Here is a 21,532-nt window from a genome sequence, read left to right on the forward strand (position 1 = left end):
CTACCATCTGAGCTTTCAGCAAGTCATAATCACTGATCACAAATCACCATAACAAATATAATAATGAAAAAGTTTGAAATATTTTTATTTTATTTTATTTTACTTTTTTAAAAAATTTTTGAAATATTTTGAGAGTTACCAAAATGTGTCCTGGATAGAAAGAGTGAACAAGTGCTGTTTGAAAAAATGGCACCACTAGGCTTGCTCAACACAGGGTTGCCACAACTTCAATTTGGAAAAAAAAAAAAAAACAACAACAACAAAAAACAAAAATCCAAAACTCAACAATATCTGAGAAGCACAACAAAGCAAAGCACAATAAAACAAGGTGTTCCAGATATTAAGTCAGGATTTTTAGTTGTACTAGCAGGGCAAATACGGAAAATTATGTCTACTCCATTTTCTTACAAGTAGAATTTCCCAGGAATCTTTTTTTTCAGTAAACTTTTGAGGAAACTGTTCCAATGGTTAATATCAGATTCTTGTCAGTGGTAATGAGTGTGGAAGGTTGATCATATATACCTTGGCCATCAGTCCACTGTTGAGTGGCTTTTTAGATTAAAAAGTGCACCAGATTACAAATGTTCCAGAAAGCCAAACTCATGACTAATTTCATTGGCCAACTCTCCTTTGTGGATTTCCATGACTCCCAGATGGATAGAATATTGTTAATCCACTCAAATATTTTTTTTTTTACGTCGTGAGCAGGGTCCTAAGTTTTTGGAGAATTTATGGAGGTGTGATTACATAGTAATCAGGTACCTAGACTACGGTGTCTGATTAATCCATGGTCTCAGACTGACTTTAAGGTGGTTCCCCACGTCCCCTACCCCCATGATCTTCACCTCCTGGCTTTTAGGAACTGCAGAGCTAGACTCTAGAAAGTAAGGGTAGCTGTTAGGTGACATCCCAAAAGAAACGGAGAACTCAGCCCTGTAACTGCAAAGAAATGATTGCTGCTAACAGCCTAAGGGAGCTCAGAAGGAGATACTTTTCCAGTTGAACCTTCAGATGAGAAGGCAGCCTGTCAGACATCTTGATTGCAACCTTGTGAGACTCTAAGCAGAAGATCCAATTAAGCAATGCCTGGGCTCCCGACCTTAGAAAATGTGCAATAATAAATGTGTGGTGTTTCAGGCTACTAAATTTGTGGTAATCTGTTACACAGCAATAGGTAACAAATTTAACAACCATGAGAACATTATCTGTGTAGTGAAATCTTTGGACATCAGAAGGTAGAGGCATGCACTCAATAAATTCTGATCTACTCCTCCCCTCCCTGACAAATGGCAGGTAAGATCATAATGGTAATTCCCCATGATGTAGTACCACAAACATAATTTTGAGACCTTGGTAGCATGCTAGAATAGGCTTCTCTGCATCTTGGTAGTCTCATCTGAAAATGGAGATAATTATAGCATTGACTTGATAAGATGGTTGTAAGAATTATATATGGTAATGTGGGTAGAGCAGTTTAGTACAAGGCCTGGGACATTTCATGGTGTGTGGCCCAAATGATTCATGCTCTTGGCATCTTAGTGACTTAGAGAGGTCACATTTCTATCATGTCCTTACATTATAATTGCAATTGATTTGCAGACCACCACTCTCCACCCCAGCTAATCAACCAGTCAATGATTTCCCCATGATCAAAGTATCCTTTTGTGCAGTTCTGTCTAAAGTCTCACAAATAAAGCAGTATTTCTCATTTTCCCACAACTACCAACACCCATCAAAAAACTCCAAGCCAACCAAGTTTTCCAAAGCACTCCTGTAACCAACACTGGGCTTCCTCGCGGAAACAGCCACCTTCCCGGCTAATAATGACTTCAATGAAGGATTCATTAAATTTTTTTCCCCCAACAAAAGAATATTGTCCCCAAGAAACAGTCTCTTGAATTTTATTATTGGCTCCCCAGAGAAAGCGGCAAGAGTGAAGTCCTCAGGCGAGGCCTGAATGCCTTTTGGGGGCGTGGGCATCCCGGGGCCCCAGTCCCTTCCACTCGGAAATGCAGGGGCTTCAAGCCAACTCTGGCGTGCCTTAATTTTATCCCAAAAACAGACTGCAATAGTCATGTTTTAAGCAGACCAGCCTAATGGCCTAAAAGCATGGGCATAACGGGGGCCAGGGCAGGGGTAAAGTCGGGGTGCGCAGGAGCCCCTCTCGATCCCGGGCCCCTCCCGGGCCCGCTGCCGCTGTTGAGTGCCACATCAGCGCCCGCGCTGCACTTCCAGGTTCCTTTCGAGGATGGAGCGAACTAGCCCGGCGGGCGGGGGCGGGCCGAAACCCTCGAGAGTGGCGGGCTGGCTGACCAATAGGAGGCCAGCGAGGAGTCGCGGCCACCAATGAGCTGGAGCTTCGGGTAGTCGGCCCGCCGAGGTTCGTGCCCCGCGGGGGAACCAGATGAAGCACATCTGGACAGCTGCGCTGGGGAACTGTGCGGCCCCTTCGCGGGCCCGAGGTCAGCTGGGCACGTCCCCCACGTTCTCTCCTGCTAGCCACTTATTATTATTCATATTCCCAAAGAAGCAACCGAGGATCCAAGCTTCAACTTTTCTCCTCCGCTGAGACGGGGCCAGATCCCATCCTGCACACAGTTTAATTTTCATGGGGGCTCTGGGATCAAAAGAACAGAAACAGCAACAACAAAAGCCCAGCCGCTGTCTGATTTAAAACTGGCAAAGTGAGAAAAGTAGTGTTGAGTAAACAGACCAAGTTGGGTAAGTTCTGGAGACATGCTGGATATCTTATTTCTCCCGCTGTGATCTCTCTCTCCTGCGTCTTTTTGCTGTTCTCATTATCTACTCTTCATCAGGGAAATGAGAAGATCGCTTGCTGCCACGATCTGCGCAGACCCCCGGCTTCCTTTCCTTCTGCTTTGCTAACAATTTCATTTCATTTCTTTTTTTTTTTTTTTTTGTTACGTGTGTGTTATTTTCAAAAATTTCCTGGGAACAGAAATTTAACTGGCATCCCGTTGTAAGCCTCTCCAAATCTCAAAGTGGAATCTACTGAAAAATTTATTTTCCTATTTCTTTCTGTGGGAACAGAATATATATTTGTAAAGCTGACATCTTTATCCACCCCCACCTTCCCTGTTTGGATACAGGATTGAGAAAGTTACCAGACTTATTCTGAATTAACAAAACTTTTGCTTCTCTTAATAGGATGTTTAATATTAACTTACATTCCGAATTCTATAGGTAACTGCTGTTTCACCTACATGTAAATGTGGTTGTAACGAAATACATCTTTTCTAGGTTCTCTTATCCATAGTAGGGGACCAAAATCCTTTACTATTGGTCAAAAGCTCATTAAATATGTGACAGACAATTGTGTGCGTCGATAACTTATAGTTGTATGTTAATCCCTTAATTCTATCAAAGTAATATTTAGAGTGATAATTAGATGTGTATACTTGCAGATAATTGTGACATATATTTCAGAATTTAGAAAAGGAAATGATGGCAAATGTTGTGCTAGGTGAATGGCCCGAAGTCCATTCCATTCAAAATATCTATAATTTGTTTAAACAATGTTTTGGATTTGAGACTTTGTCATATATTATTTATTGTCATGGCAGATCTAACCAAAACTCATGTGTAATTTCTGGTTCAGAAGCAGTGGGTGGAGATTTAGTGCCATAATTGCCAAGTTGCCGAGTGTTTTTGAATCAGAACGGTGGTGCAAACAGTGGATGGAACAGTTGAAGTGGTTTTCAGGAATGCAGGTTAGAAGGAACAGAGTTGCAGAGAAGCAATAGAAAGAGCCTGTTGGCTTGGTTCAACTCACAACTCCACCGTTAGAACCTTGGATAAGTTACTCAGATCATCTGTGCCTCAGTTTCCTCCTCTGTAATGTGGAGATATTATTACCTACCTACTTCATGGGTTGTCTCAAGGACTAAGTGCGTTAACATAGGTTAAACAATAGTTCTGGCACATTGTAAGTCTCTTCTGTTGTACTCTCCTTTCCTTCCTTCTCGGCTTCCTCAGCTTCATGTCAGATTCTCAGCTACCATTCTGACCCCCCAGATTAGCAACTAGCATTTACTGAGTGCTGACTTCTTATTAATAATGCACTATATAAGGCTGTAAAGGAGAGAGAGTCTTGAGAGGAGAGTAGAAGTTATCAGGTGCCAGAGAGAGAGCTAGAAGATTCTGGGAGTGCAAAGAATGGAAATAGGACTTCTTGTTGTAGGATGGATTCATAGAAGGTTCGTTTTCTGGGAAAGGATTTTGCCAAACAGGTTTGGTTGAAAGTAAAGTGTTCATGGAACAGCAGGTAGCAGGCATTCTAGGAGAAAGGGGAGACGTGGGCAAAGCACCAAGGCTGGAAAATATGGATCTATCCTTGGGGACAATGGGTTGTAATTCCAGATAATCTATGAAAGGTGCATGGATGGAAGGGTTGGACAGGTGGGAGAAGCAGGAGAGGATAGTGCGGAAGGGGAGGCTTGGGATGTAGAAGGGTGGGGGATGGTAAGCTGAAATGGCAGCAGTTATATGGTGGAAGTGTTTCTGGAACAATCTCTTTCTGGGGTCCTGTCTCCTTGTCCACTCCACTACTTCTGTGACCTCTCTTCAGGGCCAGCAGGCTGTGTGTTAGGACTGAGCAATGAGCCTGGCCCATTCCTTTTATTTTTACTTTTATTTTTTTAAAAGATTTTATTTATTTATTTGACAGATAGAGAACACAAGTAGGCAGAGAGGCAGACAGAGAGAGAGAGAGAAGCAGGCTCTGCACTGAGCAGAGAGCCTGATGCAGGGCTCGATCACAGGATCCTGGGACCATGACCTGAGCCGAAGGCAGAGGCTTTAACCCACTGAGCCACCCAGGCTGGGCCGTTCCTTTTAGACTCCGTGGTGTTTGTCTGGAAGCTCTGTTGATGTAGTCTGCTATTCCGGGCTATTATTCCTGACACTTTTTAGAGATAGGCCTTGCCCTAAAGTCTTTGGTATGGATGTGATTGTTCCAACTCTCCCGTTCTCCTATACACACTGTGTCGGCAGAGCAGCTCTTTCTCTCCCTGCTGAGAGAATCATCTCTTCACGCGTTAATACTTGTAACTTTGTAGTTCGCAGTTATGGAAGTAGGCAAGACCTGTCAGGTAAACCTACATGCGTCAGGTTTGCGCTCTCCTGCTTTCTCTTCCTTGAGGGCATTGTGCTGGAGCAGAGAGATCCTGAGTTCTGGCCCTGGCGCTGCGGCTGACCACCTGTGTGACCTCGGGCAAGACATGGAGCCATTATGCCCTTCTTTGTGCTGTCATTTGAAAAATTATCTCTAAGGTTCTAGCTCTTTTGGATGATCTTTTTTTCTTCTCTCTTCATTTCTGGGACAGTCTGTTGTTTGCAGATGGCTCTTTAAGACATCTGTGGCTAACATTTCTTGGCCACTTAGTACATGGCGAATGTTATTCTGAGGCCTTAATGTAATTTAGCTCAGGTAATCCTCTTACCTGAGGACTGAGGGGACAGAGGAACAGGCATCTTAAGAGACTTGCCCAGGGTCACACAGTGAACAAATGGCAGGTACACAGCCAGTCTAACTCTAGAGCCTTAACCACTAGGCTAACCTCTGCTCTTGCTTGTTATGATGATAGTCAAGAAGTCCATGGGAGTAGGATCATGGAAAGGGAAGGGCACATTTGAAGAATTGAGCTGGTAAAATTTCCCTGGAGGGTCCAGAATAACAACATGAATCATGTCTATGGGATATATGGTGTTTGGAGACAGAAGACATTTTGCTCATTCATTAGATGGGGCACATTGCAGGCCAGTACTCTGTCTTTTCATCTTGTTTGAACAAAACCCACCTTAATACCCAGATGTATGGTAGATATTCAGTAAATATCAGCCAAATGATTATCCTTTTTGAAAACGAAGTGTTTAAGAGTCAGAAGCCATGGTTTCCCCTTTATTTACTTGGTTTCTTCTCATTTTACCACTCTCCTCAGAGGGTGCCTTTGTTACCGGTTTGGTCTATATCCTTTCAGTCCTTCTGTAAGGGTCTACTCACAGGTATAGATCTAAAGATAATTTGAAAATAAAAATGGGACCACAATTCTTTTAGTTGAAATATAATTCACATACAGCGTTACGTTAATTTCAGGTGTAAAATAATTCAACAATTCTATACATTAGTCAGTGCTAATCACAGTAAGTGCCCTCTTAGTTCCCCCATCCATGTCCATTCAGGCAGCCACCAATTTGTTTTCTGTATTTAAGAGTCTATTCTTTCGTTTGACTCCTTATATTTTGTTCTTTTGTTTTGTTTCTTAAATTCTACATATGAGTGAAATGACATAGTATTTGTAACAATATTGGTTCCTCCAATCCATGAGCATGGAATAGTTTCCCACTTGTTTGTGTCTTCTTCAGTTTCTTTCGGTAGTATTTGATATTTTGCAGTACAGATGTTTCGCCTCTTTGGTTAAGTTTACTCCTTGGTATTTTATTCTTTTTAATACAATTATAAGTAGAGTTGTTTTCTTAATTTCTCTTTCTGCTGCTTCATTATTAGTATATAGAAATGCAACAGGCTTCTGTATATTAATTTTGTATCCTGCAATTTAACTGAATTTCTTTATAAATTCTAGTAGTTTTTTTTTTGGAGTCTTTAGGGTTTTCTATATAGGGTATCATGTCATCTATAAATAGTGAAAGTTTCACTTCTTCCTTACCAATTTGGGTGCCTTTTATTTCTTTTTCTTGTCTGATTGCTGTGGCTGGGGCTTCTGGTACTATGTTGAATTAAAGTACCAAGAGTGAGGCGCTTGGGTGGCTGAATTGTTAAGTGTCTGCCTTTGGCTTAGGTCATGATGCCGGGGTCCTGGGATTGAGCCTTACATCAGGTCCCTGCTCAGGGGGACGCCTGCTTCTTCCTATCCCATTCCTCCTGCTTGTGTTCCCTCACTCACTGTCGATCTCTCTCTGTCAAATAGATAAATAAAATCTTTAAAAAAATACCGGAGTGGACAACCTTATTTTATTCATGAAAATGGTGGAAAAGCTCTGTTTTTCATCATTGAAAATATTGTGGCTTAGAACCACAACATATTTATTAAAAAAAAAATAGAGAAACTGAAATGTTTAAGGCTTGTGGGAAAAAGGGGCAGGTGTCAGGTAAATATTCTACTTCTATTTCTTGGGCATCAAAGTTTATTCTCTTACTCTGGAGATACTATGGTTTTGGGATAAGAGCTTCTCATGATGAAGACTGATGCAGGATTATTTTAGGTATCCCATTATATCTAGCCTGGATTTGACATCTTTTAAGTCTTTTATATTCTTTAAGTCTTGGATCAACTCTAAACTAGTATTTGAAAAATATTTTAATTTGCTTTTTACTTCATTGTGTTAATGGAGACAGTCTTTTCAGTATAGCATTCTGACTGAGAACATAGACTTTGGAGTCAGACTGTGAGGGTTTTAATCACAGATCTGCTTCTTACTAGTGTACCTTGAATAAGTCACTTTCTCTAGGAGGATTTATTATGTTGCATTTATTATTATAAAGTGGGAGATAACAATAGACATTAAATGAGAAAAATCCATATAAAGAATTTAGCATAGTATCTGGATCATAATAAAGCCTAAGCATATAAGCAATTCATTGTTTATTGTGGTAAAAAGCATAAAATTGGCCATTTTAACCATTTTTAAATGTGTAGTTCAATGGCATTAAATACATTCACATTGTTGTGCAGAATTACATCTATCTCCAGAACTTTCTTACCAAAATGAAACTCCATAGTCATTAAACAATGACTGTCACCTTCCCTGACTGGCAATCACCATTGTACTGTCTTTAGGAATTTGATTACCCTATGTACCTCATATAAATGGAATTATACAATGTTTGTCCTTTGATGAGTGGCTTATTTCATTTAGCATAATGTCTTCAAGGTTCATCCATGTTATAGAAGGCATTTTTAAGGTTGAATAATATTCCATTATATGTGTATATCACATTTTGTTTATCCATTCATTGGTTGAAAGACATTTGTGTTGTTTCCATCTGTGATGGCTAATTTTTTGCATCAACTTGGTTAGGCCACACTAATCAAATAAGGCAAAGCTTATTCTAGATGTTTCTGAGAAGGTATTTTTTAGATGAGATTAACATTTAGATTAGTAGGCCCTTATAGAAAAAGACTGACCTCCTTTTGACAACAGAGAGTTTTGTCAGCACACAGCCTTTGGACTTAAATGGCAACATCATCTCTTCCTTGAGTTTCTAGCCCGCTGGCTTATCCTGAAGATTTTAGACTTGCCAGCCTCCGTAATCATGTTAGCCAATTCCTAAAATAAGTCCCTCTCTCTATATCATATAGCTATAGATTTAGCTATGTATAGAGAGTAGACATAGACATGTAGTTGTGCAGATATAGACAGATATCCTATTAATTCTATTTCTTTGAAGAACCTTAACCAATATACCATCTTTTAATTATTATAAATAGTGCTGCTCCAAACATCGGTGTACAGTTATCTGTTGGAATTCCTGCTTTCAGTTCTTTTGGGTATAAACCTAGAAGTGGAATTGTAAGATAAAAAAAAGTAATTCTTATAGGAATAAAAAAATGCTCAGTGCCAAACAAAGTAAAATTCACAATGTCTGGCACCCTAAAATAGTGAAGCAGTGGTGTTTAAAATGGGAATAAATACACTCTCCCTGACTGTCCTGGAGGTATACTTACATGCATATATTTGTACTATTAAAAAGTCAAACATTTGAGGTCTTCACTATGGTAACATTTTGTATATAATAAGCCAGAATTTGCCAAACTGTGGTCTGTATTGATTTTACCTTGGCTTCTAAGATAGAAGTTCTTCTTCAATGACTATTATTGTTTTTTAAGGTTCTTTTTCTGTGCTTGATAACACCAGCCTCCACATTGGATTATGGTGAGGTGAACTCAGCTAAGAGTAATACTGGCCAAATGCATCATGCATCCTAAGGGCTGGAGCTAGGAGTAGAGGATAATGGGTGGGGGATGAGATGAAGCTAATTTGTTGAGGCTAATGGATGACTCAGAGTTGAAGACCTCATGGAGAGAAGCAAGGGCCAAAACAAGGCTGCCAAGATCAGCTGATAGGTCTAAGGGGTTTGACTAAGCCAGAATCTAGAACCAGAAGCCTTTGAAACCCAACAGAGGCACATGGGGAATGAATTCACAAAGTCCAGTTGAAACTGTGACTGAAGTTGAAAGGGCAGGGCTTGATTTCATTACTGGAGATAGGAGGCTGGGTCAGAGAAGGATGCCCTGGAGTTAGGCATGGGCTTAAAACTCTAGAGGTTCATACCTTATGTCCGGGCTTTGAGCCTGGGCTGTCTCTTCTCCCTCTGAGAATTGGACATTTTCTGTTTCTCTGCTCCACTGCTTCCTTGAAGTGCAGTCCGACACCCTATCTGGATATCTCTGCATAGATGCTTTGCTGCTAGAACAAACAAATTTTCCTTTTTAAAAAAATCTGGACATGTATTGCATGGAGCATTGAGTGTGATGCATAAACAATGAATCTTGGAACACTGAAAAAATAAAATAAAGTTTAAAAAAAAGACAAAGAAATGGTGAACAAAAAAATTTGTTGACATGAAATGTTACATTAGTTTCAGGTGTACAACTTAGTGACTTGACAAGTTTATAGAATAAAATGAGTTTTCTTCAGTTTGGCCGGTGCTGAGCACCTTATCATTCCTTCCCACTTTGTCTATGCAGATATATTGTTGCTTCATACAACTTACACATATCTCAGATGCTGGGAAACTCTGTTTTTCAGTTTGTTGTAGCCCAGATCATTTATTGGGAAAGCTCCTACTTAAGATGACAACAGGATATTATTACTATCATGTGGTAGAGATCTTACTTTCTTTGGAGGATAGGGACTAAAAGCTCAGTCTTTGGGAAAACTGGAAGTCAGTTTGTCTTTTAAGTGAGAGGTACCAACGTCACTTTTTCATCTAGAAAGGAAGCTTTCAGTCAGAAGTCTTAGAAAACTTTACTTAATTTTAGCGATGACCATACTAATGATTGGGATGTAGGGATGGATGATGGTCAGTATTCCCATGTCACTGTGATGGTTCTTATAGCAGAAATGATTCATTTGCAGGATTTAACAATAATAACAGCCATACTAGATGATAAGTGAAGTCCATTTTCCACTTTAATTTCCACCAAATCAGCATTGTTTGAAGGAGATTTTGTTCCTCTCATTTTTTCCATTGAGAAAGAGAGAGAGATTCAGAAAAGATTAAGAGATCATGGGTGAGAGCCTTCTGCCTCTATCTGATGAGCTCAGGACTCTATAGCACCTTCTGTACTCCCGTGTATATCAGAGGCCACTAGTCTGCCAGGAGGATGCAATTCAGGACGAAGACTTTGGTTCCTGGAGATAAATGTGTAAAAAGCTTGATAATATCTAATTGTTGTTTTATTAATTGTGTTAAGTGTTGTTGGTTTTGCTTTTGGCATTATGTTAAATTATTTATGTTTCATGCTGGTAATGAGTAAGAGAGGGTGGGGTGAGTGGATGAAACTGGTTCTGCACCCTGATAGGTGGTGACATTCTGTTTGTTTCTCGGATGGGAGCTGAGTTTTTCAGAAGAGAATAAACACACAAAAAGCATAGTCAGACCTGTAAATACAGAGAACAAACTGATGGTTCCCTCTTGGGGTGGGGGGGGGTGAGGGAGTAGGCAAAATGAGTGAAAGGGAGTGTGATACAGCGTTCCAGTTATGGAATGAATAAATCATGGGACTAAAAGGCACAGTACTGGGAATATAGTCAATAGTATTGTGATAGTATTGTACGGTGACAGATGGTGGCTACACTTGTGGTGAACATAGCATAGTGTATAAACTGTGTTATACACCTGAAGCTGATATAGCATTGTGTGTTAACTACATTCAAATAAAAATAATTTTAAAAAAGTTTGGGGCTATCACTGAAAAAGCATCCACTACTACCTTCAGAGAGCACAGTCCTACATTTTATGAAAAACAGCTTTGACTCTTACTGAGCCCACTTATGCTTCTGAATTTTCCTCTTGGTACATTATCGATCACTGCTTGTGCTGAATCATAAAGCATATTTCCAGATTTGGAAGTGGAATATTGTTAATGAGGAACTTGTTAAGGCCTGGAAAAGTAAATTTTCAGGAAAGGCTGTGGGCTCAAAGGGTATCTTCTCTCCTCATTGTTTGGCACATCATTACTTTACTTTTCCATGTTTCAGTTAACAAATGATGTTTAGAAATATCCTCTCCTCCACTATCCCCAAATCAAAGTTTGTCTTTTTCCTGTGGGTATGATTTGAGATGGAATTCATTAAGGGAAGTTCTGAGTCCATATTGACTAAAAAAGCAAGAAGAAAAGTGAACTTAAGACTAGTTAAAAGGCAGAAAGAGAAAAAAAGAAATGACTGAACCAGTCTTCTCAAAAATTTTGTTGAAAGTTTGCTTGAAGACTTACTCCCTTAGCCATAAAGTTGAGTCTTATATTTTTTTTGTGATCAGTTCTTATGAAATCCAACCATTACTAAGCCAGTGACCAAAGAGGACTCTTCCAACCTGATAAAGTAATCTCTTCTCTAAACAAAATTATAGGAAATTTTCTATCAGCAAGCATTCAGATTTCTTACTGAGTCCACTCCTGTAAGATATATCTTTCCAGATCAATCCAGTTCGAATGGAATAATACTTCGTGGGACTTTGAGCTTTCTGGAACACTCCACCCAGAAGGAATGATGCTTAAGAGCATGTAATTCAGCCACAGTTTCTCTCAGGTCTCTTTCCAGCACTCAGAGGACAAGTTCTTTTTCTGCAGTGCCCACTTTGTGGATGTGCAGCCTCTGTAGTTTTAAAGGGTTTCAGTTTTAGAGGGGCCCCAATGCTTGTATTAATGCTCTGCTGTCACTATCTTGAAATTTTCAACAATTTATAAACAAGGGACTCCACATTTTCTTTTTGCTCTGGGCCCTACAAATCATATAGCTGGTTCTCTCTCTCAGCTTTTAGGGTCACTCAGGTGTAACAAGGTTGAGAAAATAAAATCAGAGGCCTGTTTCATCACTTTCTTCCAAGTTTATGTATCCAGATGAGCACCTAATGAAACTGTTACTCATTCTCTTGTTTTTATTGATTGAATGTTAAATCTCCTTTAATAGGGTCTTCAGAGGATCTTCTGCTTTTCTGGAACAATTTCTGTACTAATTTAGAGACTGGAGTTAAAAGGATGAGTCAGGTGTTGGCAGCATGTGGTTACTTCCATCCTTTGAAAAGAAGTATTTTTGAAATCTCCTTGTTTTACGGGCACTTGATAGCACAACTTGAATTTCACAGGAACATTCTACACACACTATAGTGGGTCTTATTTTTAAAGCAAGAACCAAGAAATATTCTTATTGGTTGGTGGGTCCAAATGCTAAAACTAGCAGAATGATTGTGAATATTCATTCCTGGTTTTTTTCTTAGTCTTCATAGATGCCCTTGGGTAGGGGTGGGTATGAGCTAGTTGGTGAGTTGGCTCATGTAAGGGAAACAAAGTCAGGGGTGGGCCTAATCCCTGTGGGAACCTTCTACATTTGCTGTGTTTATACACTGAGCACCTAAGTTGGCTGGTTGAACAATTTTATAGAAGTGATTAATCCAGAGGCAGAGTTGGTGACAGTGGGAATAAATGAAAGTAAATACCTTGCAGGTTTTAGAGAAATACTTTGACAGTAAGTCAGTAGTGCCTCCCTGACTGTGAAGGACAAGTGTCTTCTGGTAAGTGAGAACATGCCCAATTAGGTTGACAATCAGACTCACAAGTCTGATGATATTAATTGCAGGGTGTAATGGGCCAGGTTTCTGTAAGTTGGGTGGAGGTGGAGGCCACTGACAGTGTATGCTTAGGGAGAAACATGAGTGGGAGGAGAAAAAGAGATTTCTCTGGGGCTGTTGCAAGGCTGATGCTGGTGAAATATGCTTTTCTTTCTTGAGTATTAAGCAGCATCTGCCAGGATTGTTAGCTACAAACCGGCACACCTTTGGTTCTTACAACCCATGAGAGATTTGGATGAGGGTAGTGTGGTGAGTTTAACTGTTGTGTTTTCCTATTAGTTGTCTTTGGTGTGTATGTGGGTGTGTGAAAGTGCATAAAACTAACTGAAAGTTGTCCTATTTCAGCATACTGATTTTTTTTATTCTGTTGGTAAATTTTCAGCATTAATTAAGAAACAAAGACTCAGTTTTAACTTCTTCTTTCTTATTCTTTCTGCTCCAATTCTAAGATGTTTGCTATACTGAGACTAAGTATGGTGAAGGACTAGGAAGGGAGAATTGATCTGAAACAAAGGTTGGTTCACCATTTCAAGAGTAACCTTTAGTATGTAAAGAATAAGAACTTTTGAGTTATATAGATCTAATTTGAATCCCAACTTTTACTGTGTATTTGGGACATTGTGGAAATAACTCACCTCTCTGAACTTCAGTTTCCTGATTTGTAAAATTGGGGTAATAATACCTTCTTCCCAGTGTGGCAAGGAATTAATGAGATAAAGTTAGCCAAGAGCCTTGTGTTGTACTTGTCACACATTAGAAACTCAGTAGAAACTGGTACCTTTAGTGTTATCAACACCTCCTCTAGCCACCTTCCCTAGCATTGGAGTCTTGGCTTATCATTCTCAACTCCTGAACTCAAAACTGAGTGTTTTCTCAGCCAGCTTATTGTGGGCTCTGACTGATTGAGACAAGCTAAGCCTAGTCTAATTCTAATGGTTGAATGGACATTTCATTTCATTTTATGTTAGGATCTAGTGTTAAGTTACATAGGCAGAGTAGATGTGGGGAGATCTGTGTCTTACATGCTGATTTCTGCTTGATTTGTGACATTTACCCCCTCTGGGATATTCAGGAATCTGGCAGCCAAAGCACAAGTCCTGCTATCCACTCTTTCCATCCACCAATTCATCCATCCATCCATCCATCCATCCATCCATTCACTTATTCATCTATTTATGCCTCTGTTCATCTATCCAACACTTACATGCGAACCACTTACTATATGCCAGGAACAGTTTTAAACAGCAAAATAAAATAGAAAAGAATCTTAACATTCTTGGAGCTTTTCTTCTAATTGCAATAAACAAAACAAGTCAGTAAGTTATGAAGTATGTTAGGAGAGGTTGTATTATGGGGAAAATAAAACAGGAAAAGGGGATGGGGAAGTTGTAAGTAGAGTGATCAGGGAAGGCCTCATTGAGACGGTCTTTGAACAAAGGTTTAGATGAGATGAGGGCGTAGGGTATTTCAAGCAGGAGGAACAGCAAATACAAAGACCTGAAGCTGAAGGAGAGCCTGGTGTGTTCAAGAAGAAGCAAGGAGACCAGGGTGGCTGATAGGGAGTAGATGAGAAGAGAGTGGCCTGGAGAAGTGTTGGGGGCTAAATCATATGGAACAATATAGGCTATTGCGAGGAGTTGTGCATGACTTGCATCTCAACAGGATAACACTGACTTCTGTGTTAAGAATAGTCTGAAAGGAGCAAAGGTGGAAGCAGAATCTAGTTCGGAGACCATTTTAATAACCCAGGCCTGTGCCAGAGTGGCCTCAGGGGAGGTAGTGAGAAGAGGTCAGATCCTGAGCATGTTTTGGAGATAGAGCTGACAGGATTTTCTAACAGATTGCATGTGGGAAATGAGAGAAAGAGAGGAGTCAAGGATGACTGTAAAATTTTTGGTGACCCTGGGAGAATGTAGTTGTCACTGAGTGGAGGAAAACCATGAGTAGGCAGATCTAGTTGGGGTGTCAAGAGATCTGCTTTGGATGCTTTTGAGTTTGAGATGTATGTTGGACAGCCAAGTAGGCCGGTGGACATAAAGAGTCTAGGGTTCTGGGGAGAAGTCTGGGCTGTGAATAAAAATTGGGGAGCTGTGGGCATGTGGCATACTGTTGAATGTGAAAGGGATGAGATTCCACAGTACTGAGGAGATAGAGCAGAACACTAAAAACTGAGCCCTAGGACATTCTAATTCTAAGAAGCTAGGGATTAGGAGAAAACAGAATGGAAGGAGGGGCTAGTGAAGAAGAAAAATAATAGCAAGAGTATATTCCAAGGAGCAGGCAGTTTTCAGCTTTGTGAAATTCTGCTAGTGGCTCAAGTACGCTAAGCCAGAATTGGCCATTGAATTTAGCAATATGGAGGTCTTTGATGACCTTGACAAGAAAGTTAGAATCATGCAGGACTGGTAAAGAAGAGACAGAATGAGGTGGGGAACTGTGAAGTTAGAGGTCATTCAATTGTAGCTAATCTTTTCTCAATCCCAATCCAGAAATTGCAAGCCCCTCAACTTCTCATTTTCCTCATTCCTTTTTGTTTTATGTTCCTAATCTTTGTAAGCAATCTTAAATTCTTTCGGAATGGACTGGCAAACAAACTCTATGAGATACTCTCCCAGGTAGGTTCTCTTTGGCTTCTGTTGGGTACCTTTATACCCATAGAGCCTGTTATTACCTCCTTCACATCTGGTGGTAGAGATGTGGCTGCATCCTGAGCCCGGGTGCTCTCAGAACAGCTATACACACTGCCTTCACATGAAACTCAGGCCCTTCTAGGAGGATGCACTGGGGGATGATCATGAGGAGCTGGTTGATGCTTGTTCTTGTCTCCTATTGGTGAGGCCCAAGCAATAACTATGTTTTAGCACTTGTCTTATTGTAGGTATAGAACAGGGAAAATAGAGCTTTTGAAATTAGGATAAACTAGAGGAATTTCAGAGAAAGGAAACAGAATTGAGCAACATGGTAGTGAAAGAGGAAAAAACTGGCACGCACAAAGAAGGTTCTCCAGCTGTGACTGTGGTTATTTAGTGCTCTGATCATACAAATAGGCCTGCAGAAGCTGAAAGTGACTGTGGAATTTGGCAGTTATTTCTGGGAGGCTCTTTCCTGGGCCAAGGCCAGAGGGTGACTCGGCTGGCTGGGACATAGTTGGCTTCTGTGAAGGTACCAAGAGAACTCCCCTGCAGCGTACTAGACACAATCTCCAGTCAGTAGGAGTGCTTGCTGACTCCGCCATTCCCTCCTGTTGATTCAAAAAGTCCTCACCAGCTTTGGGTCATGAAAACAAAAATTGTTTGGAAGCACAGAATATGACTTTTGGCTTTTCTTTTGGGGCTGTGTTAAGATGCTCATTAGATGCCAGATACAGAATAAATTTGTGAGTTCTCCCTTTTTGCTGAGTTCTGGAAAGTGATACTGTTCATTTCATTGTTCATGTGACTTTATACATTGGGCATCTACCTGTAGTGTCTTTTTTGGAAAATAACGTTTATTTTTCAGAAGAGTTTTGCATTCACAGCAAGATTCAGCAGAAGTATAGAATTCCCATGTATCCCCTATCTCTGCAAGTATACAGCCTTCCCCACAATCTGTATCTCTCAGTGAAGAGATACATTTTGATGAACCTTTATTGACACATTAATATCACTCAAAGTTAGTCTATGTTATGGTTTACTTTTAGTGTTGCACATTCTATGGGTTGACAAATGTATAATGGCACATATCCCCCATTATATTATCATATAAATAGTTTCAATGCCTTAAAAATCCTTAGTGTTTTGCCCATTCATCTCTCTCCTTCCTAATCCCTGGCAACTACTGATCTTTTGCTGTCTCTGTGGTTATTGCCTTTCCTAGAATGTCATGTAATTGGAATCATCATGTAGTATTGTAGCCTTTTCAGATTGGTTTCTTTCACTTAGTCATATGCATTTAAGTTTATTCCATGTCTTTTTGTAGCTTGATAGCTCATTTCCTTTTACCACTGAATAATATCCCATTTTATGGATGTATTACATTTTATTTATCCATTTATCTACTGAAGGACATCTTGGTCGCTTCCAAGTTTTGGCAGTTGTAAATAAAGCTGGTATGAACAGCCATATGCAGGTATTTGTGTGCATATACATTTTCAACTATGGCTAAATATTAAAATTTGATTGCTGGAGCATATGGTAAGAATATGAGTAGTTTTGTGAGAAGCTGCCTGTCTTCCAAAGTTGTCATATTGCATTCCCATCAGCAAACAATGAGGGTTCCTGTTGCTCCACATTGTCACCAACATTTGGTACTGTCAGTGTTATGGATTTTAGCCATTTTAATATGTGCGTAGTAGTATCTCACTGTTTTTAAATTTATAATTCCCTAACGACATATTTACTAAGCATCTTCTCACATGCTTATTTGCAATCTGCATATCTTCCTTGGTGAGGTGTCTTTTCAGGTCTTTAACCCACATTTTAATTGGGCCAATTTGTGGTTTTCTTTTCCTTTCTGTTGAGATATAATAGACAGATAACATTGTATTAATTTTAGGCATACAACATAATGATTTGGTATGTTTATATATAACATAATGATTACTAGTTAACATCCATCACCACACACACTTAAGATTTTTTGTGTGCGTGATGAGAACTTTTAAGATCTACTTTTTTAGCAACTTTCAAATATTCAATACAGTATTTCTAATTATAGTAACCATGTTGAGCATTTTACCCCCAGGACTTATTTATCGTATAACTGGAAATTTATACCTTTTGGCTACTTCTACCCATTTTATCACCATTTCTTCCTCCACCTCTGTCAACCACTACTCTGTTCTCTATATCTACAAGTATTTATTTATTTATTTATTTATTTATTTATAGATTCCACATATAAGTGAGATCATACACTCCCTATCTTTCTCTGTCTGACTTATTTTGCTTAGCATAATGTTCTCAAGTTCTATCCGTGTTGTCCCAAGTGGCAGGATTTCTTTCTTTTATATGTGTGTATATATATGTATATATATATATATATATATATATATATATATATATATACACGTACACTACATTTTCCTTATCCATTCATCTGTTGGTGACAATTAGGTTGTTTCCACATCATGGCTTGTAAATAATGCTGCAGTAGACATGGGGATGCAGATATCTTTTTGAGATAGTGTTTTTTTTTCTTTAGGTAAATTCCAAGTAGTAAAATTGTTGCATCATATGGTATTTCCATTTTCAGTTTCTTGAGGAAACTTCATATTGTTTTTCATAGTGGCTGTACCAGTTTCCATTACCACCAACAGTGTTCTTTTCTCTACATCCTTCACAGTACTTGTTATTTTTCCTTTTTGACAATAGCCATTCTAACAAGTGTGAGGTGATATCTCACTGTGGATTTGATTTGCACTTCCCTGATGATTAGTGGTGTTAAACATCTTTTTGCATACCCATTGACCATTTGTATGTCTTTCTTGGAAAAATATTTATTCAATTTCTCTGCCCATTTTTAAATTGGATTTTTAATTTTTTTATTATTGTGTTGTATGAGTTTTTTATATATTTTGGATATGATTTGCCAATATTTTCTTCCATTCTATAGGTTGCTTTTTCATTCTGCTGATGGTTTCCTTTGCCTTAGAAAAGCAGTCCCACTTACTTTTGCATTTTAACCTTGTATCTCAAAACTGTGCTACAGTTGTTTATTAGTTCTAGTTTCTTGTCAATTATTTTGGATTTTCTATACAGATTTTCAGGTCATCTGTGAACAAAGACAGTTTTAATTCTTCCTTCCCAATGTGTACATATTATTTCCCTTTCTTCTCTTATTGCTTTAGCTAGGACTTCTACTACAATGGTGTCTATTCCTGATTTTAGCAAGTAAACTTTAAGTTTCTCACCATCAAGTATGATGTTAGCTGTAGATTTTTGTAGATATTCTTTATTAGGTTAAAGAAGCTTCCCCTTCACTCCAGTTTGCTGAGAGGTTTTTTCTTTTTAAGAAATTAAGTAATCATGAGTGGGATTTTGTTAAATGCTTTTTCTGCATCTATTGGTATGATTATGTGATTTTTCTTTTTTAGCCTATTGTGATTTGTTAATTTAGTTAATTTTTTAATGTTGAACTAACATTTAAAATACTGACAACATTCAAAAACCATGCTGGGATAAATCTCACTTGGTTGTAATGTATAATTTTTTAATACATTTTTGTGATTTGATTTGCTAATGTTTTGCTGAGGAGTTTTGCTTCTATGTTTATGAGATATATTGGTCTGTAGTTTTGTTTTCCTGTAATGTCTTTGTCTGGTTTTAGTGTTAGGGTAACATTGGCCTCATAGAATAAGTTAAGAAGTATTCCCTTTACTTATGTCTTCTGGAAGTAGAATACAGAATCAATACAATTTTTTCCTTAAATGTTTGGTAGAATTCACCAGTGAGCCCATCTGGGCCTGTTCTTTGTCTTTTGGAAGGTCATTAATTACTTATTCAATTGCTTTAATATACATAGGCATATTTATATTGACCATATCTTTTCTTATGTGAGTTTGATAAATTGTCCAAACAATGGACCAAGGAATTGGTCCATTTCATCTAGGTTATCCAATTTGTCAGTATAGAGTTATTTATAGTTTTCCTTTATTATCATTATTATGTTCATGGGATCTATAAAGATGTCCCCTCTTTCATTTCTGATGTTAGTAATGTGTGTCTTTCTTTTTTTCCTTTTCTTTTTCTTTTTTTATCTTAGCCTGGCTAGAGGCCCATCACTTTTATTGATCTTCTCAAAGAACTAGCTTTTGGTTTTGTTGTTATTCTCCATTGATTTCCTGTTTTCAATGTCATTAATTTCTGTCCTAGTTCTTATTATTTTTTTCTTATGCTTATTTTGATCTTAATTTGTTCTTCTTCTTCTAGTTTTCTAAGGTAGAAATTTGGATTATTTATTTTAGATCTTTTCTTCTTTTTTAATATATACATTAAATGTTATAAATTTCCCTCTGAGCACAAATTTTGCTGTATCCTATAGGTTTGGATAAGTTGGTTTTTCCATTTTCATTTAACACAAAATATTAAAAAATCTCTCTTTTCTCATGTGTAATTGAAAAACATGCTTTTAATCTCCGTGTATTTTGGTATTTTCTAGCTATCTTTCTGTTATTGATTTATAATTAAATTGAACTGTGGTATAAGATGATTTGTTGTATGATTTCTATTCTTTTAACTATGTTAGGGTGTGTTTTATGGCCCAGAATGTGATCTATCCTAGTGACTGGTTCATTTGAGCTTGAGAAGGATGTATATTCTGCTGTCGTTGGATGAAGTAGTTTATTGATATTATTTATATCCATTTGATTAATGGTGCTTTTGAGTTCAGTTATATCCCTCCTTTCTGCCTGTTGGATCTCTCAGTTTCTTCTTCTTTTTTTTAAAGGCTTTATTTATTTGAGATAGAGGGAGAGGACAGAAGGAGAGTGAGAGGGAGAAGCAGACTCCCTGCAGAGCAGAGAGCTCCATGTGGGGCTTGATCCCAGCACCTGTGATCCCAGGATCCTGAGTTTGTGACCTGAGCCGAAGGCAGGTGTTAAACCAATTGAGCCATTGAGGTGTCCCAGATCTGTCCATTTCTGATAGAGAGTGTTAAAGTCTCCAACTAAAATAGTGTTTTCATCTTTTTCTCCTTGCAATTCTATTGGTTTTTGCCCTGGGCATTTTGATGCTCTGCTGTCAAGCCCATACACGATATGTTTTCTGGGGAATTGTCCCCTTTATGATTATGCAATGCCCCTCCTTATTCTTGACAACTTTCCTTGTTCTGAAGTCTACTCCGTCTGAAATTAATATATCTACTCTTGTTCTCTTTTGATTAGTGTTAGCATAATATAACTTTCTCTATCCCTTTAATTTACATGTGTCTTGATATTTAAGGTGGGTTTCTTGTAGATAACATACTGACATACTGTTTGGTCTTTTTTTTTTAATCCACTCTGACAATCTTGTTTTTTTATTTTTTTAAAGAGTTTATTTATTTATTTGACACAGAGAGAGCAAGTGAGGGAGAGAGAGAGAGAGATACAGAGAGCAAGAACATGCAGAGGGGACAGCAGGCAGGGGAGAAGCAGGGTTCCTGCTGAACAAGGAGCCTGAGGCAGGGCTCGATCCCAGGACCATGGGATTATGACCTGAACTGAAGGCAGCCCTTAACCGACCGAGGCACCCAGGTACCCCCAATCTTTTTTTTAATTGGTGTATTTAGACCATTACTGTTTAATTATTGGTATAGTTTAATAACTACTATATTTGTTACAGTTTTCTATTCATTGTCCTTGCTCTTTGTTCCTATTTTTGTCTTCCGATCTTTACAGTTTGTGTGATTTTACCTGCAATGCCTTTTTATATTATCTTGTTCCTCCCCGACCCCACCCCCAAGACACACTCACTCCACAGGAACATCCACTCTGTGCAGCTTGAAGTGAACCATGGTGGGGCTGGACTTCTGGTTCTAGTGTTTCTTCTTATATTCCTTGGAGAAACAAGCAGACACAGCTGCCAACTTGGTTTCAACCCTTTGGACAAAAGTAGCCTCTGCCTTCATCATTTCTTGTCCCTAAGTCAATGGGAGCAAGAGTATCTCATCATGAAGAAAGACCTGTCACTTTTCTTGTCTTGCTCTAGGAAGTGGGGGAGTAAGGGGAAGTAAAAAAGTTGA

General features: G+C 38.8%; 1 protein-coding gene across 2 annotated transcripts in view; it reads left to right on the forward strand.

The window, feature by feature from the left end:
- Nucleotides 1-2,246: 2,246 nt before the first annotated feature.
- TMEM45A (transmembrane protein 45A) overlaps nucleotides 2,247-21,532 on the forward strand; it is a 66,833-nt gene continuing 47,547 nt past the window's right edge. The window contains exon 1 of one of the 2 annotated variants that reach the window (XM_082696085.1): nucleotides 2,247-2,721. The gene's annotated coding sequence lies outside the window, so the exon portion shown is untranslated. The remainder of the gene's footprint in view (nucleotides 2,722-21,532) is intronic. The other variant, XM_082696086.1, reaches the window with a different exon arrangement.

Source organism: Mustela nivalis (genome assembly GCF_964662115.1).
Source record: "Mustela nivalis genome assembly, chromosome: 1".
NCBI lineage: Eukaryota > Metazoa > Chordata > Mammalia > Carnivora > Mustelidae > Mustela > Mustela nivalis.